At 35.3% G+C, this 16,927-nt stretch overlaps 1 protein-coding gene and 1 long non-coding RNA gene across 5 annotated transcripts in view; one reads left to right on the top strand and one right to left on the bottom strand.

Moving 5' to 3' along the window:
• LOC117563330 (E3 ubiquitin-protein ligase TRIM9) overlaps positions 1-16,927 on the top strand; it is a 113,826-nt gene that overhangs the window by 74,346 nt on the left and 22,553 nt on the right. The gene's annotated exons all lie outside the window — the stretch shown is intronic.
• LOC127565315 (uncharacterized) lies at positions 2,669-13,826 on the bottom strand. Of its 2 annotated transcripts, XR_007954669.1 has the most exons (3): positions 13,418-13,826; positions 11,485-13,350; positions 2,669-2,815 (listed from the first exon to the last, which is right to left on the bottom strand). It is a non-coding gene; the product is annotated as an uncharacterized LOC127565315 (long non-coding RNA). The 2 variants fall into 2 exon arrangements; XR_007954670.1 differs by having other exon boundaries at positions 11,485-13,826.

Here is a 16,927-nt window from a genome sequence, read left to right as displayed (position 1 = left end):
TTGCCTTAGATATATAGCATATATATAACGGTTTCATCGGCAATCGATAAACACAATGCAACTTGAGTAGATAAGAGAATATTGTATAGAAAACTTCGCTACAAGTTTAGAAAATAAAAAATTCTTCTATCTAGAAGATAAATATAAAATTAAAATTGTTCTTGGTCAAATATATACGATTAGTATGACTAATAATTAACTACCTGTGCATACAAAAATATTAATTTAACTTATGTATTCACATTTTCTCTGTTTTTTATCTATACAATATTTTACTTTCTTCTTTAGATAAAAGAAGATTTGTTTTGTTTCTATAGATAAAAAGCAAAGAAAATGTGAATATAAAATTATCCAACTAATTAATTTTCTAATATGAAAGCCAAGACTTGAACGCATCTTTTCTTTCTTTTATTGTAATAAGACTACTCCAACTTTATTTTTATCACTGAAATGCCTTCACTGCACACTCAACATTAGAAGCTTAATAAGCATACATCCCTTTTTGTGCAGCATATTGTTTGATCTTCTAGTTATTGTAGTATTCCTTATACTCTAGCTTTTGTCTAGCAACCCTTTCTATGATATTTTCCTCCACCTCTAGCAGAACAAACAAGTCTAGCAGCTCTCATTTCAATCCACACTCTGTGGCCACTCGTAATATTATTTAATTCCTGTTGTTGGTACCTTTTTCAATCGCCTTTGTTCCCCAGCTTAATCCCCAACAAATGTGCCTTATCTTTGTGTTTTGGATTTTCAAGCAACTTCGAGAATATGGCAGCAAAAAATAATCTCCACGTCGAGCTAGACAAACGATGAAGCACAGAAGGAGAAAAAAAACAATTTTATGAAAAACACACACATATAATTCATAATTCGTTTTTAATAACAACACAACAACGCATCGAGGGAAAATGGAAAATCCCGAGATGGTAAAACATAGAATAATAGAGTGAGAGAAAGAGAGGGTACTTAAACACACGTGCGCTTTATCACACAGAAAAAACGACAGGAAATAGAAGTCGTGGCAAAGAACTCCTTGAATCCCTTAAAAAGGGAAGGAGAAGGTCGGAGACTGCGAGACTCGTTTTGTCTCTGCTCATATGCATTCTGTGGAAAAATCTCTAGCTCCAAATCCACAGTTTCACATTCGTACAGTTGCCATGCAAAAAAGCTGCACAAGCTGCAACCGTGTGCCGTTATCTTAAGCGTCGCCATATGTGGCATAGCTGTGAGCTACTATGACTTTTCCTCAAGTTTCTTTAGCCTTCCTTCCACCGGCTAGACACATTTGTCATTTTATTTGACTTGTCGCCGTTGCGACGCTGCCACCTGAACAATGAATACTTTTACCTAAGAGCTTTTCTTTCCATTGCAATTTCTTTTGGCTTTATAGTTTATTCAACGAATGTGAAACTCAGGATAGAAGCTAATAATCACAACTAACTTATCTGTCTCAACAATATTTATAACTCTAATATAGATGATTTCTCAATTAAGTTAAAGTTGCGTATAATAAATCAATTATAATGCTGTAAATAATATTTAGAAAACTGACAAATTTCTTTTTATTAACACGTTAATGATTTTCTGTCAGCTTTTATTACTTTGACTATTTGCTATCAACATATCATTCAAGTTTTCAAAAATTCTTTAATATCGCAGCAATTTATCTAGAAATTTCAACTCAAAGTTTTCCCCACTCAAGTCATTTATTTGTGCTCTTATTGCCGTCAGCTGGTATTTATTGCCACACACTAACCGCAATTGCCTGTTTTATGAGGAACACCCAGAGAGTGTGGCTTAATCCCCCCGCCAAGTCATCCCCCTGGCTGACCACTTGGAGAACATAAAAATTATGTTTAATAAGTATAAATTATGATCGAAGACTGTTTTGCTAATCTTTTTAATCTTTTCGTATCGTTAACGACGCACACAAAAGCCTTGACTAAAGTGCACTTTTGGTTAGCCTTCATCCTTCCTGCCCCTTGGCTTAGAGTATTCCCTTTCTTATAAAGGGGGCACTCAATGCATCATTCGATTCAATAGCAATTGTGACGTTGCCAGTCTCACATTGGGTTAGCCAACCATTTATGATGGCGTTGCTAGACCCACGATTGGGCGCCAAAAAATTCCTAAGAATAGTCAGCCCCGGATGTGAGAAGACGGTTGCAAATATCATTCACAACCATCTCGCGTGCAAGCATATAGCGGAGCGGGACCCATTGAACCCTTAGCTCTTTCGGGATTGTGGGGTGGGTTTTTGCTATACTTTACACGAAGCCACGAAAACTTTATTATTATAGAGTCCCTCCTGATTCAAAAAAAAAAAACAAACACATGAGTCGATCCTCTTGTCAATAATCTAACCCGACTCGAATCTACAATACAACTCGATCGGAGTACTACCAATATCTAATAAACAAAACAAATGCAGGCACACTGTTGAAATTCGGACAAAATTTAAGAAAAGCAGGGGTGGTCTTATAAGATGTTAACTGCCACACCCTGGTCTATACCCACCCAACCATGGTCATAAGATGAAACGTTTTTATGACCCCAAAACTATTACAACTCCCCCTTTATTTTATGCTCCCATGTCTCAGAACAAAATCTAGAATTTCATTATTAAAGTCCAATGACTCAAAGTTAACATCAGTATTTATTTATAACCAAAAACAAAACCATTTTTTCAAAATTTAATTAGAATTATGGCGGTATAATTATTTTCATAATTGGTTTATAGGGCAGTTATTTTTAATTCGATACAATATTCATTTTTTTATTAGCAACGGCTACTACTCATTTACAATAATAACTAAAAAAAAAGAAGATGTAAAAACTAATAATATTTAATAAACAATCAATAATTCATAAGCAAAACAATTTTGGCAACTATTTTTGGATGCGCGCTTTAGCAAAACAGATTCATGAGATTTTTCTATTGAATTTACTATTTTTACTTTAAAATCTTTATTTTCTTCTCAAATCGTTATTTTGTATTTTTAATATTTATTTTATTTTTATTGTATTGTGAAACATTTTTTTTTTTAATTATTTTTGATATTTATTTTTATTTATTGATTTTTTAATATCTCAACCACTTTTATAATTTTTATTTATTGATTTATTTTTTTTTTTTTAATTTAATTATTTGGCAATATTTTAATCATATTTAAACAAAAAAAATTGTATTGAATTTATTTTTATTTTTGGTTTAATATTTTTACTCATGTTTAATATTTATTTTATTGTATTTATTATTGAATCATATTTATTATTTAATTTTTATTTATTTTATTTATAAGTTTTATTATTTTATTTTTAATTGTTATTATTTTATTTATATTTACTTTTTATATTTTATTTATCCAAAATTAAAATTGATTTTTTATTAATTTATTTGTAAATCATGTTCAAACCACTGTGCTGTACCAACAAACAATAATAATAGTGACAATACAAGCGGAAGCAAATCAGTACTAAAAAGGTATAGGCCTGACCCAAAAGTTAGGGTATCAGCCGACAGCTCATATGCTGTTTGAAGCTTTCGCAACTGCGAAGAAGTATGAAAAAATACAATGCAAGCAAAACTGTGGGCAGCTGCTGCGTGGCCGAATAGGCACCAACATATGTATGTATGTATGTATGTAATTACATATGTACGAATATTTATGTTATAAAACTTCTTTTATGTATTTTTATTTCGGACACTCGGACTTAAAACTTACCCGACAGAACTCCACGACGAAGGCCTTCATGATGTTGTTGCTGTTGGTAATGATGATGTTGATGATGATGATGATTTTAATGATGATGATAAAAATGATTGTTTATATACCTTATAGGGTATATATTTTTGTTTGGTTGTTCACATACACACACATTGTCATAATTATTATTGTTTTACACAGGGTTTTATGGTGGCTTGTTATTATGTACGAGATTATATTTGCATTATTTATTTATTTATATATTTTTTAATTATTGTGTTTCACGTTGGATATACCCTTTAATGCCTAGGGCAAGAATGGTAAACAAAACAAAGCAAACCAAAAAAAATAGCGCAAAAAAAAATAAGTGCCAAATTACAATTGATATTTCTCTTTACTTTTCGTTATCTTTTTTGTTACTTATTATTTTATATGTATGGCAACTAAATTGTTGTTGTCAATATATTAATTGACGGCAAATGCAAATCTTGTTGCTTTTTATTTGGGCTTTTACCCCTTTTCTTATTGCCTCTGTGTACAACTATTGTATGACCTTTTAATTTTAACAAACTTATTTTTGTCATACTATTATTCAGAAACTTGCACTACACATCTTCACTAGCACTGGCACTGGCACTGCACTGCTGCTGATGCTGCTGCTGCGGAGTGGAGACGGCGAACGATAGAAGCGGCAAACGAGAGAAGTGACGATTCTGGTACAAGAGCCTTGCGCGGCTCGGCACAGTGGTGCAAGAGTGATCTGCCCAGAGATGCACTGCACTTCACTGTTGTTGTTTTTTGGTTCTGCAGGCGGCAGACCAGAAATATAAAAGGCTTCCGGCACGAAATAGTCGGCCTCCGCTGACTAACATGCGCCGGAATTGTGGAATTCAAATCCACTATAGGTGTAGAATTTTGTCTATCCGTATTATTTAATAGAAAATAATGACGGCTTAGACGAATGTTCACAATCTACATATGAGAAAAAATACGAAGTTAGGACCAATGTAAAATTTCATTATTTCCTAGAAATAATTACCTTTGCGTAGCAAGCGTAACGAGCTGGATTCTTTTCTTTGCTCAAAGCAAAGAAGCATCGATGGATGCTGATGATAATGACAGATTATGTTTGTCTTTTATATTCTGGTGATGCATGTGTTTTATATTTGTTTTATTAAAAACACCATCAACCAAGAATGCATCCGTCTCTGATCGTAGTCCAATAAGAAAAGAATGAGAGCTGTCGTTGCCAAAGTGACAAAGCTCGTCTCCTTCTCCTACGATCTTTCGCTAGACAATTCACCACGGAGAGGAAATTTAATTTGCAGAGGTGTATTGTCCCTTTATCGTGCCATGGTTTGTGTCTTCGCTAACTTTGCGCGGCAAATTTAAAATCTCAAAAAGAAAGAGATTTTACGCCCAATTTTTTTATTTGCGACCATTACACCCACCAGATAATCTCACGAGTCATACAAAGGTAGATTAGATGGGAATTAGACTCGAATATCTTTCGCATGATACACTCCTAATTCTCTACCTTGTAGATTTTCCAATAGATAAAAAGAATTACCAATTTTCTTCTTTATCCGACATTTTGAGAACTGATGTCCTAGCTTTTTATTATAATTCTGACTGAAATCACTAAGATGAAATTCCGTTTAAATACTTCTTGGCCTTCTTTATAAATGACAGGATTGGATCGAAGATTGTATTGTCTGGCGTTACGCTCGTAGGCTTCTCTACTACTTTTCTTAATGTCTTCTCGCAACAAAGCTAATTGATCACCTCTTTCTAAATATGGAGACTCCTCCAGCAAGGACAATTTTTTTAAGAGCTTGTAATCATCTCCGTGATTAATCATATTTACTCCAAATAATGCTTTGTAAGGGGAACAACCTATGGATTGATGAAGCGACGAACGTAAGGCAGATGAAATACTTGGCAAATACATATCCCATTCAGTTTGATCCGACTTAAGATAAGCACGAATAGCGGCTAATAAGGAACGATTCACTCGCTCCGCTGCATTGCTCTGAGGCGAATATAATGCAGTAAAAACATGACGAATACCGAATTTTGTCATAAACGCTTCGAATTCGTTTGATTTAAATTGTGAACCATTATCTGATACTATAATTTCAGGAACTCCAAATTCGGCAAAGATCCTTTGTGACAAAAACTCAGTTATTAACGACGTAGTGAACTTTTTCAATGGACATAGCCAATGGTAGCGACTAAAATGGTCAAGAACTATTAGTAAACCAATGTTTCCTTTGCGACTTCGTGGATAAGGACCCAAGATATCTATATAAAGCTTTTGAAATGGTCGACTAGAGACGCTTTGCTCTCCCATAGGCGGACGTAGTGTCATATTTGGAGCTTTAGTTTGCTTACACATATCACACTGCCTAATATAGTCTCTAATGTCTTTTGATAAACCTGGCCAAAATAAATTACGACGCACTCTTTCGATCGTCTTTTGCATTCCACCATGTGCAGAGCTTAGACTATCATGTGCTTGACAAATCACAGCTTCTCGCAGTCTCTCCGGTACCCAAAGCTTCCAACAATGAGAATCTTGAAGATTATCTCCTGTTGATGGCTCCGTTCGTATGTATACGAATTTGTCTACAACTTTAAGATCTGGAAATTTTTCACCATGAGATTCAACTTTCAATCTTAGATCTAGATAATCAGGTTCGAGAAACGCTGACGATTCTAAATCGATTTCCGGTCCCACAAGTTCTAAACTATCTATATCACCTTCACCTATCCGTGACAACGCGTCAGGAATAATATGATCTTTTCCTTTCCGATGAGAAATTGTGAATTTAAAAGCCTGTAATCGAAAAATCCAACGAGCTAATCGACCAGATACATTTTGCTGTCTCATAAGCCAGACGAGGCTAGAATGATCAGTGATTATCTCAAAGGGCTGTAATTCAAGGTAACATCTGAATTTCTCTACTGCTAAAATGACGGCTAAACATTCTCGTTCCGTGACACTATAGTTACGCTGAGATTTAGATAATTTCTTTGACATGTATGCTATAGGCTTTTCTTCTCCAGAAGTTGACAGTTGAATGAGCACCGCTCCAATTCCATAGTCACTAGCATCGCAATGCACATAAAATTTCCGACTAAAATCGGCATTTTGTAAAACCGGGGCTGATGTTAAAAGATTTTTTAACGTATCCATTGCAGACTGAGCTGCCGGGGTCCAATTAAAAGTTTTCTTAGTGGACAACACTTCAGTGATGGGAAAGGTAATTTCCGCAAAATTTTGTATGAAGCGTCGGTACCATCCGCAAACTCCAAGGAAACCTCGTACTTGTTTTAAGTTTTTGGGTGTGGGCCAATTTTGGACACAGGATATTTTCTCTGGATCTGGAGAAATTCCATCGCTTCCAATAACGTATCCTAAATAGTTTACTGTTGTAACACAAAATTTGCTTTTTGAAATATTTAATGTGAGATTAGCCTTTTTAAATTGATCAGCTATACGCACTAATACTGCCAAATGTGACTCAAAATCTCCTGAGACAATACATAAGTCATCAAGATAACCAAAAACACAATAACGTAAGTCTGGTGGAATTAAGTCATCCATCAATCGACACATTGTGGATGGAGCATTACATAACCCAAAAGGCATGACGGTAAACTGAAACAGCGAACGACCGGGAACAGTAAAAGCTGTTAACGGTTTGGCTTCATCAGACAACTCAATTTGCCAATAAGCGTCTTTAAGATCCAACTTCGTAATTAAGTTAGCTTTTGGTAAACGAGAAAATATTCCTTCTATACTCTGTAAAGGATAAGCATCCTTTTTCGTTACTTCGTTAAGTTTTCGCGCATCAAGACATAATCGGACCTTATTTGGTTTCACCACAAGACGAATAGGTGAGCTCCATGCTGACTGTGACGGTTCAATGACTCCTAGCTCTAACATACGATCAATCTCTTTGTACATCAACTTCTCTACAGCTGGACTAATTGGATAGTTTCGTTGCTTCACCGCTTTAGCATCAGAAATATCTATATGATGTTTAATTAACGCAGTTCGTCCGAGACCTTGCTTTTCGAAATTCGGAAATAATGCTTTGACCGCTTCCAGTTGACGAGATTGTAATTCGGACAATGGATAGTGATCTTCAAATTCGATATTTTCAGTTTCTTCTTCAGAAATAGAGCTAATAATTCCAGGTGCTAATGCAAAAATACGCCAAAAATCTATGCCAAGAATTAATCGCTGAGCTATAGAAGGTATGACATACAAGTCAATATCTTCTTGCTGCTTCTTATATTGCATGCTCACTCTCAGAATTCCGAGTACCTGATGTGGTTTGGCATCGGCGGTACGCACTTGCGATTTAATGGGTTTAAAATTTGGTAAATCAGAAAAATTTTCTAATGCTAGCGACGATCCAATGCAACTAATGTTGGCTCCGGTGTCGAGCAAACCAAATTCGCTAAAAGTTAGGAACGCGACTTTCGCGTAACTACGTCGATCCGACTCATTTTGAAAAACTGTTGAGATAACCAGTTTCTTTTGTTTCTTTATTTTTCTATAATATTTTCGCATACGTAAGGTATTACGACGGCTCTTAACTAAATGTGTTCTAAAAATTCTATCTCTTACTAAATTATAATTCCTTAATCTTTCATGGTAAGGTAAAAATCTTAACATCGTGCGTTCATCACCGATGTATCCTTCATTTTCTCTAATCTTAGGTTCTATTTTATTACCTATCTCTACTGTCGGGACATCCTTCCTGCATTGAATGCCCCGGATTGACGGTTTTCCGACCTCTGTTTACAGGTTTGACAATTCGGCTTGTATACCTGAGGAGTACCGCATCCGTAACAAAAAACTCTACGCTCATTTAAGCAATTCTCCCAGATGTGTCCGGGGATTTCACAGTTCCAACAAACTAATTTAGAAGCAGTTCCTCGCTTTAATTCAGCTATCTCTGCCTCGACCTCAGAACTAGACTCTTCTTCGGGAGCAGTTTCTTCAACAGCATAAACTCGAGAAGTTTCTTTGGCCTTAAAAGATACTGATCGATTTTTTCCAACTTCCTGTAGAAAATTTTCGCGTTTTTGTACCAGACGACGTAAAGCGGATATAGAAGAGACTTTCTCAAACAATAACCTGTCTTTCATATCTGTTAGCAGATTACCTTGAATCATTTCCACGAATTCGTCTTCTGGAAAACTGACCGACAACTTATCCATAAGCTTACATATGTTTTCATAAAACGAATCAAAAGATTCGCCAACTTTTTGTTTACGAGCTCTTATCTGTTCTCGAAGTTCAGTGACAGAACGGCTCTCGCGATATTGCTCTCTTAACTCTTCACAAAACTCTTCCCAAGTGAAGGTTTGAACTCTTCGATGGAAACGCCAAAACCAACTACTGGCTTTTCCATTCAGTAATAAGTGAATATGTTTGTTCAATAATTGAAAATCATTGTTTAAGTTTTCTCGAGTGAGAATGTTCACTCTATACAAAAATCCTTCAACCGATAAACCTTCCGACGAACCATCAAAACGAACACCCCACTTTTGTAACATATCAGCAATTTTATGTGTAGTCAATAATGGACCCAAATTGGTGTTACGTGAGCTTCTCTGGCTGGACGATAACCCTTCCACGGTTTGATCTGCTGCTGCTGCAGTTGCTACTAACAAACCTGAACTATTCATAGAAGCGATTACTCGACTCACCGTTTCTCTTACGATTGATTCTATATCTGGTTCTGGAGTTTGGATATTACGACGACCATTATTTGGCCTCGAAGGCTGTACTGGTCTAAATGGTCTTCCTCTTCTTCTAGGTGCATTTCCTCTTTCGTACGCAGGCACTTTTGGTCTGGCCCCCTGATTGTTGGGCGTACTACGAAGTGGAGGATTCCTCTCAGTACTTGTACTGTGTGATTGATCGATATTACTTCTCGCTTCTTCATCGGCAGCCGACAACGCTTGCGCGGCGTCAAATTGACGTTGCAATGAACGAGTAACGATTTGCGAGATTACGGGTTGATTTGGTTGCGTAGACAATTGCGATTGCTGTTTGGCATTAGGCGAATGATTTCCTACAACCACTTTCCATTCGTTATGACTAACCTTTTTCAAACAACTTGGACACTCTTTAATACTTTTGATTCGATTTTCTAGACAATTTTTGTGAAACACATGACCACAATTAGTTATCGCACAAGGTTGTGTATCCGACATGTGTTCACTGCAAATAAGACAATTATTTTCAGCCGCTTCTGCTGGTGGCAGTGGCTGAGGTTCTTCAAAACTACGTGTAACGGGCATATTTCAAATTTAGATTTCCATCGACATTTTTGGGAGACATAAATAAAAAGGAATTTAAACTTTGTTCCGACTCAACAGTGGAGGATTATTAATATGGGCTATTGAAACTAAACTTTGTCATTTTTGATACCTGATTACATCGAAGGCTTCTTCGTATTCTTCGGACAACGATACGCCTATGCATATACTATTGTATTCCAGAAGAAAGCGGAGTTACAATCGATCTTCATCAATGCGATACCAAAAAAGAGCAAAAGTTACTAGAAACTAATAAATTATTTGAACTATTAAGCAATCTCAATACCGATAATTTTGGTCGATAATATTCAAAGATTCAAATATTCGAATTCCGAAAATGTATAAAGAGGTATTACTTAAATTGCTCCAACAATTTATAAGACCTAGCGAAAACAAACGAGCTTGGTATTGAAGGATGTAAGGCTCTCGATAATCGATAACAGAATTACACAAGATAATCCTTAAGAGATGCAAAGTGCGATTCGGTCGAGTAATTTCACATACGTAAGATTAGTCAAAGTCCAGAATCGAAGACACTTTACTCCTTCTGCCCTACTTCCATCAAAGTAGGCCAACAACAACCTGTATCGGATCTTCCGATGCTGTTACAAGTTTCACGATGCTAAAGTTGTTGCTGCCCCACGTTGGGCGCCAAAAATTTATGTGACGTTGCCAGTCTCACATTGGGTTAGCCAACCATTTATGATGGCGTTGCTAGACCCACGATTGGGCGCCAAAAAATTCCTAAGAATAGTCAGCCCCGGATGTGAGAAGACGGTTGCAAATATCATTCACAACCATCTCGCGTGCAAGCATATAGCGGAGCGGGACCCATTGAACCCTTAGCTCTTTCGGGATTGTGGGGTGGGTTTTTGCTATACTTTACACGAAGCCACGAAAACTTTATTATTATAGAGTCCCTCCTGATTCAAAAAAAAAAAAACAAACACATGAGTCGATCCTCTTGTCAATAATCTAACCCGACTCGAATCTACAATACAACTCGATCGGAGTACTACCAATATCTAATAAACAAAACAAATGCAGGCACACTGTTGAAATTCGGACAAAATTTAAGAAAAGCAGGGGTGGTCTTATAAGATGTTAACTGCCACACCCTGGTCTATACCCACCCAACCATGGTCATAAGATGAAACGTTTTTATGACCCCAAAACTATTACAACTCCCCCTTTATTTTATGCTCCCATGTCTCAGAACAAAATCTAGAATTTCATTATTAAAGTCCAATGACTCAAAGTTAACATCAGTATTTATTTATAACCAAAAACAAAACCATTTTTTCAAAATTTAATTAGAATTATGGCGGTATAATTATTTTCATAATTGGTTTATAGGGCAGTTATTTTTAATTCGATACAATATTCATTTTTTTATTAGCAACGGCTACTACTCATTTACAATAATAACTAAAAAAAAAGAAGATGTAAAAACTAATAATATTTAATAAACAATCAATAATTCATAAGCAAAACAATTTTGGCAACTATTTTTGGATGCGCGCTTTAGCAAAACAGATTCATGAGATTTTTCTATTGAATTTACTATTTTTACTTTAAAATCTTTATTTTCTTCTCAAATCGTTATTTTGTATTTTTAATATTTATTTTATTTTTATTGTATTGTGAAACATTTTTTTTTTTTAATTATTTTTGATATTTATTTTTATTTATTGATTTTTTAATATCTCAACCACTTTTATAATTTTTATTTATTGATTTATTTTTTTTTTTTAATTTAATTATTTGGCAATATTTTAATCATATTTAAACAAAAAAAAATTGTATTGAATTTATTTTTATTTTTGGTTTAATATTTTTACTCATGTTTAATATTTATTTTATTGTATTTATTATTGAATCATATTTATTATTTAATTTTTATTTATTTTATTTATAAGTTTTATTATTTTATTTTTAATTGTTATTATTTTATTTATATTTACTTTTTATATTTTATTTATCCAAAATTAAAATTGATTTTTTATTAATTTATTTGTAAATCATGTTCAAACCACTGTGCTGTACCAACAAACAATAATAATAGTGACAATACAAGCGGAAGCAAATCAGTACTAAAAAGGTATAGGCCTGACCCAAAAGTTAGGGTATCAGCCGACAGCTCATATGCTGTTTGAAGCTTTCGCAACTGCGAAGAAGTATGAAAAAATACAATGCAAGCAAAACTGTGGGCAGCTGCTGCGTGGCCGAATAGGCACCAACATATGTATGTATGTATGTATGTAATTACATATGTACGAATATTTATGTTATAAAACTTCTTTTATGTATTTTTATTTCGGACACTCGGACTTAAAACTTACCCGACAGAACTCCACGACGAAGGCCTTCATGATGTTGTTGCTGTTGGTAATGATGATGTTGATGATGATGATGATTTTAATGATGATGATAAAAATGATTGTTTATATACCTTATAGGGTATATATTTTTGTTTGGTTGTTCACATACACACACATTGTCATAATTATTATTGTTTTACACAGGGTTTTATGGTGGCTTGTTATTATGTACGAGATTATATTTGCATTATTTATTTATTTATATATTTTTTAATTATTGTGTTTCACGTTGGTTATACCCTTTAATGCCTAGGGCAAGAATGGTAAACAAAACAAAGCAAACCAAAAAAAATAGCGCAAAAAAAATAAGTGCCAAATTACAATTGATATTTCTCTTTACTTTTCGTTATCTTTTTTGTTACTTATTATTTTATATGTATGGCAACTAAATTGTTGTTGTCAATATATTAATTGACGGCAAATGCAAATCTTGTTGCTTTTTATTTGGGCTTTTACCCCTTTTCTTATTGCCTCTGTGTACAACTATTGTATGACCTTTTAATTTTAACAAACTTATTTTTGTCATACTATTATTCAGAAACTTGCACTACACATCTTCACTAGCACTGGCACTGGCACTGCACTGCTGCTGATGCTGCTGCTGCGGAGTGGAGACGGCGAACGATAGAAGCGGCAAACGAGAGAAGTGACGATTCTGGTACAAGAGCCTTGCGCGGCTCGGCACAGTGGTGCAAGAGTGATCTGCCCAGAGATGCACTGCACTTCACTGTTGTTGTTTTTTGGTTCTGCAGGCGGCAGACCAGAAATATAAAAGGCTTCCGGCACGAAATAGTCGGCCTCCGCTGACTAACATGCGCCGGAATTGTGGAATTCAAATCCACTATAGGTGTAGAATTTTGTCTATCCGTATTATTTAATAGAAAATAATGACGGCTTAGACGAATGTTCACAATCTACATATGAGAAAAAATACGAAGTTAGGACCAATGTAAAATTTCATTATTTCCTAGAAATAATTACCTTTGCGTAGCAAGCGTAACGAGCTGGATTCTTTTCTTTGCTCAAAGCAAAGAAGCATCGATGGATGCTGATGATAATGACAGATTATGTTTGTCTTTTATATTCTGGTGATGCATGTGTTTTATATTTGTTTTATTAAAAACACCATCAACCAAGAATGCATCCGTCTCTGATCGTAGTCCAATAAGAAAAGAATGAGAGCTGTCGTTGCCAAAGTGACAAAGCTCGTCTCCTTCTCCTACGATCTTTCGCTAGACAATTCACCACGGAGAGGAAATTTAATTTGCAGAGGTGTATTGTCCCTTTATCGTGCCATGGTTTGTGTCTTCGCTAACTTTGCGCGGCAAATTTAAAATCTCAAAAAGAAAGAGATTTTACGCCCAATTTTTTTATTTGCGACCATTACACAATGGAAATGACATTGCGCGGCGCTCAATTCTCTAATCAATTTGGTAAACATCTGTCGTGTCCAGGATCAGGATAAGCAGCACACGCGACAACAACTCAGCACAGCATCGACAACAGCATCGTCCATCGACGGCTGCTGCACATTATCCCATTTTGTAATGCACACGTAGACGATTCCCAGATGTCTCTCGCTCTTTCTCTCGTGTTTTTTTTTTTGTTGAGGGTTGATGACAAAACGTCTGCCGCACATTTTTCAATGCTGCTGCCCTTGTTACCCCTCATTTCCTTGTTTCCTTGCTTCCCTTGCCACACTGCCACAGCCGTTGGCATAGTCCAAGATTTAAGTTTCCACATAATTCGACTGCTACTGTGTGTGTGTCTCATTAACACTTCGATTACCGACACGACGCCACCAGAGGGTTGCTTTGCAAGAATGTGTTTTATCTCCAGCAGCTAAAACAATTCTTTAGTTTATGGTCTAGGTAAATAATTTTGAACATTCGTTGTTATGAAATGCTTAATGAGGCCTGACGTGCACCGGGAAATTTTATGTTACTGAAAATTTTTCAATTAGTTGAAATTTATGTGACGTCCACGGCAGGAAAAAAATGTTCAGCTTGGAATGCACTTCGACTTGAGGTATTCGTAATTTCCATTTCAATTCTAGTTTTTAGTTAATTGTGAAAAATTGCCAAGTGTGATATGAATAATATTGTAGGCAGGAAGGCAATTAGTTAAGTTGTCACAGCGAACGGAAGTCAAAAAGTGGTTTGAGGTTAATAAGAGTTGAAGTAGGGGTAGATAAGTTTATTTCCAAAAGTTTCAGTTAAATTTAAATAACTGGAATAAATGAGTATTTATGTATCCTTTTTAGGTCTTTTATATGTTCTTACTTTCTTGCCTATTTAGCTCCTTGATAATTTATAATTAACACAAAAAGACCACCAAAGTTGGTAATGAAATTTAATGTTGGGTGTTAGTTAAGAAGATTGCAATAAAATATAATTTATGTCAAGGAAATATGAGTAAGAAAATATTAAACTTTATTAGAATATGCGTATTCATTAAGTAAAACATTCAAAGTAAATTTAAATTAAATAAGATTTGAAGATATGCAATAGAATAGAATTCCCTTAAATTTAATTTCAAACTTAATTAGAAATTAATCCTATTTCCCCTTGACATTTCATTTACAATAGTTGTTCCCAGCAGCATGCCTTGCGCAACTGCAACTGCAACATCTGTCCCCTATCGCAAGAGGTCCCAAAGTGATTTGGCAATGCACAAATCCCATTCTATTTAAGCCATTGCCAATTGCTGGCCATAAATCTCGTCGCTGCAACGCTGAAAGTAAATCACAATGTAGCCAAATAAGGTCCGATCGGGTCACGTGCCTCTGCCGCACGTCACCTTTCACACAGCAGGCAGGAGACGGCAAACAAGAGTGCAACATACAACATGCCACAATGAGGCATGAAAGATTGCAACAGTGCAGATAAAGGCGCCTGGGTTAACATGTTTATGCCCATCCATAGGGGGTCTCAAAGACATCTTGAGTTGAACTGAGAGTTTTATCAATGTTGGATTTCTTTTGTATGGATTTTATTTGCGTTGCGTGCCAAAAGTTTTTAATTAAAATTTCCACAATAATCAGAGAGTGCAGCATTTGGCTGCAAGCACAGGCAGCCAAACGATTTCGGTTGTCAGACAGCTGTCAGTCATTGTCAGATCAAGTAATAATTATTATATAATTGCCAGGCATTTCGGCCTGGCTGTCTCTCTTCTATCCTGTGGCATTTTGATGCATTGCAAATTTCAATTAATTATTGCCTGGCAGCCACATATCAAACATGTCCAAAATATGCCTGCATTTGTCTGCGTTGTGTTGGCCCACTTCTGCCACAATACCAATTAAACAGTTCACTTGGCGTGTCAGCTTAGAACGCAACTAAACTTGACATAATTCCTGAAATATCTTGCAGTTGTTGTCATGACTTCATTTCAACGCTTCGTTGATAATTTATGGCTATTAAATTGCATTTGCCTCTGACATTCCCTTGTGTAAACGAGCTGAGCGCTTTTGTTGTAAGGCCTCGAGGCCATTGCGTGGCCATTCACCAACAAACTGCACACACACACATTTGTCACCCAACACTTTTGGCCTGCTTTTTGTGGCAGTTCAGTTCATCTTCATCTTAGAGTTCATCATTTTTTGGTTGGCTCAAAAAGCACAGCGCTCAATTAGTCAACGCGACTTTCCCACGCTGACTGCCAAAATTAAACGAATTCAATGTCACGTCCCAGCCGCAGCACAAACTTTAAAGAACCAAAAATACTGTATAACAAAAATAGCCAAGCTAACTGAGGAGATGCCGCATTTTCCTGCGGGCGCTAAAAATAGTCGAAGTTAAACTACAAAATGTTGTTGGTTATGCTTCCAATTAGTTTTATAGGGTATATTGAGTACATAATGAGGAAAAGGTGATATTACAGAATAACATAAACATAATATTTTTCCTTTGTAGAAACATAATATACTTAATAAAGTGTTTAAAAACGTTGTTAGAAATTTTCTTCGGTATTTAATAAGATTGAGTAAATTCAATTATAATAAGATCTACTAAAAATACAAAGTAAATTAAATTTTGACTAGTCTAATACATAAAAGCTTAAAAGCATTATAATGAACAATCAAAAAACTTGATATTTTCAAAATGTTTTATAAAGGAGCATTCTATAATTTTTACTACATTGTTACAGGAAAATTTAGTTTTATCTTTTTTAGCATTTGTTTTAATTTTTTTAAGGGCGTATTGAATCTTTCTCATTATTACTTTTTAATAAAATTTAGAATTTTGGTCTTATATTCTTTAGTATTTTTCACTAAAACTTTCCATCAATATTTGGTATTTTGTTTTTTAATGTTTTACTATTTCGTAGTTCAACTTTTCATTTTCAATAATCTTCTCTAGGGTATCTTTTAGTTGAACTCACAACCTTTCACTAAAATGGACTTGCTGACATTTGTGCGGTGTTGCCCACGCAACCGCAATGAAAACATCAAGTCGCGGCCAACACGCCGCTCCCTTGCTGCCTCCTTGC

The sequence above is a fragment of the Drosophila albomicans genome, chromosome 2L (genome assembly GCF_009650485.2).
Source record: "Drosophila albomicans strain 15112-1751.03 chromosome 2L, ASM965048v2, whole genome shotgun sequence".
NCBI lineage: Eukaryota > Metazoa > Arthropoda > Insecta > Diptera > Drosophilidae > Drosophila > Drosophila albomicans.
Note: the sequence above shows the minus strand (reverse complement) of the source record. Positions and strands in the feature narration are given on the sequence as shown.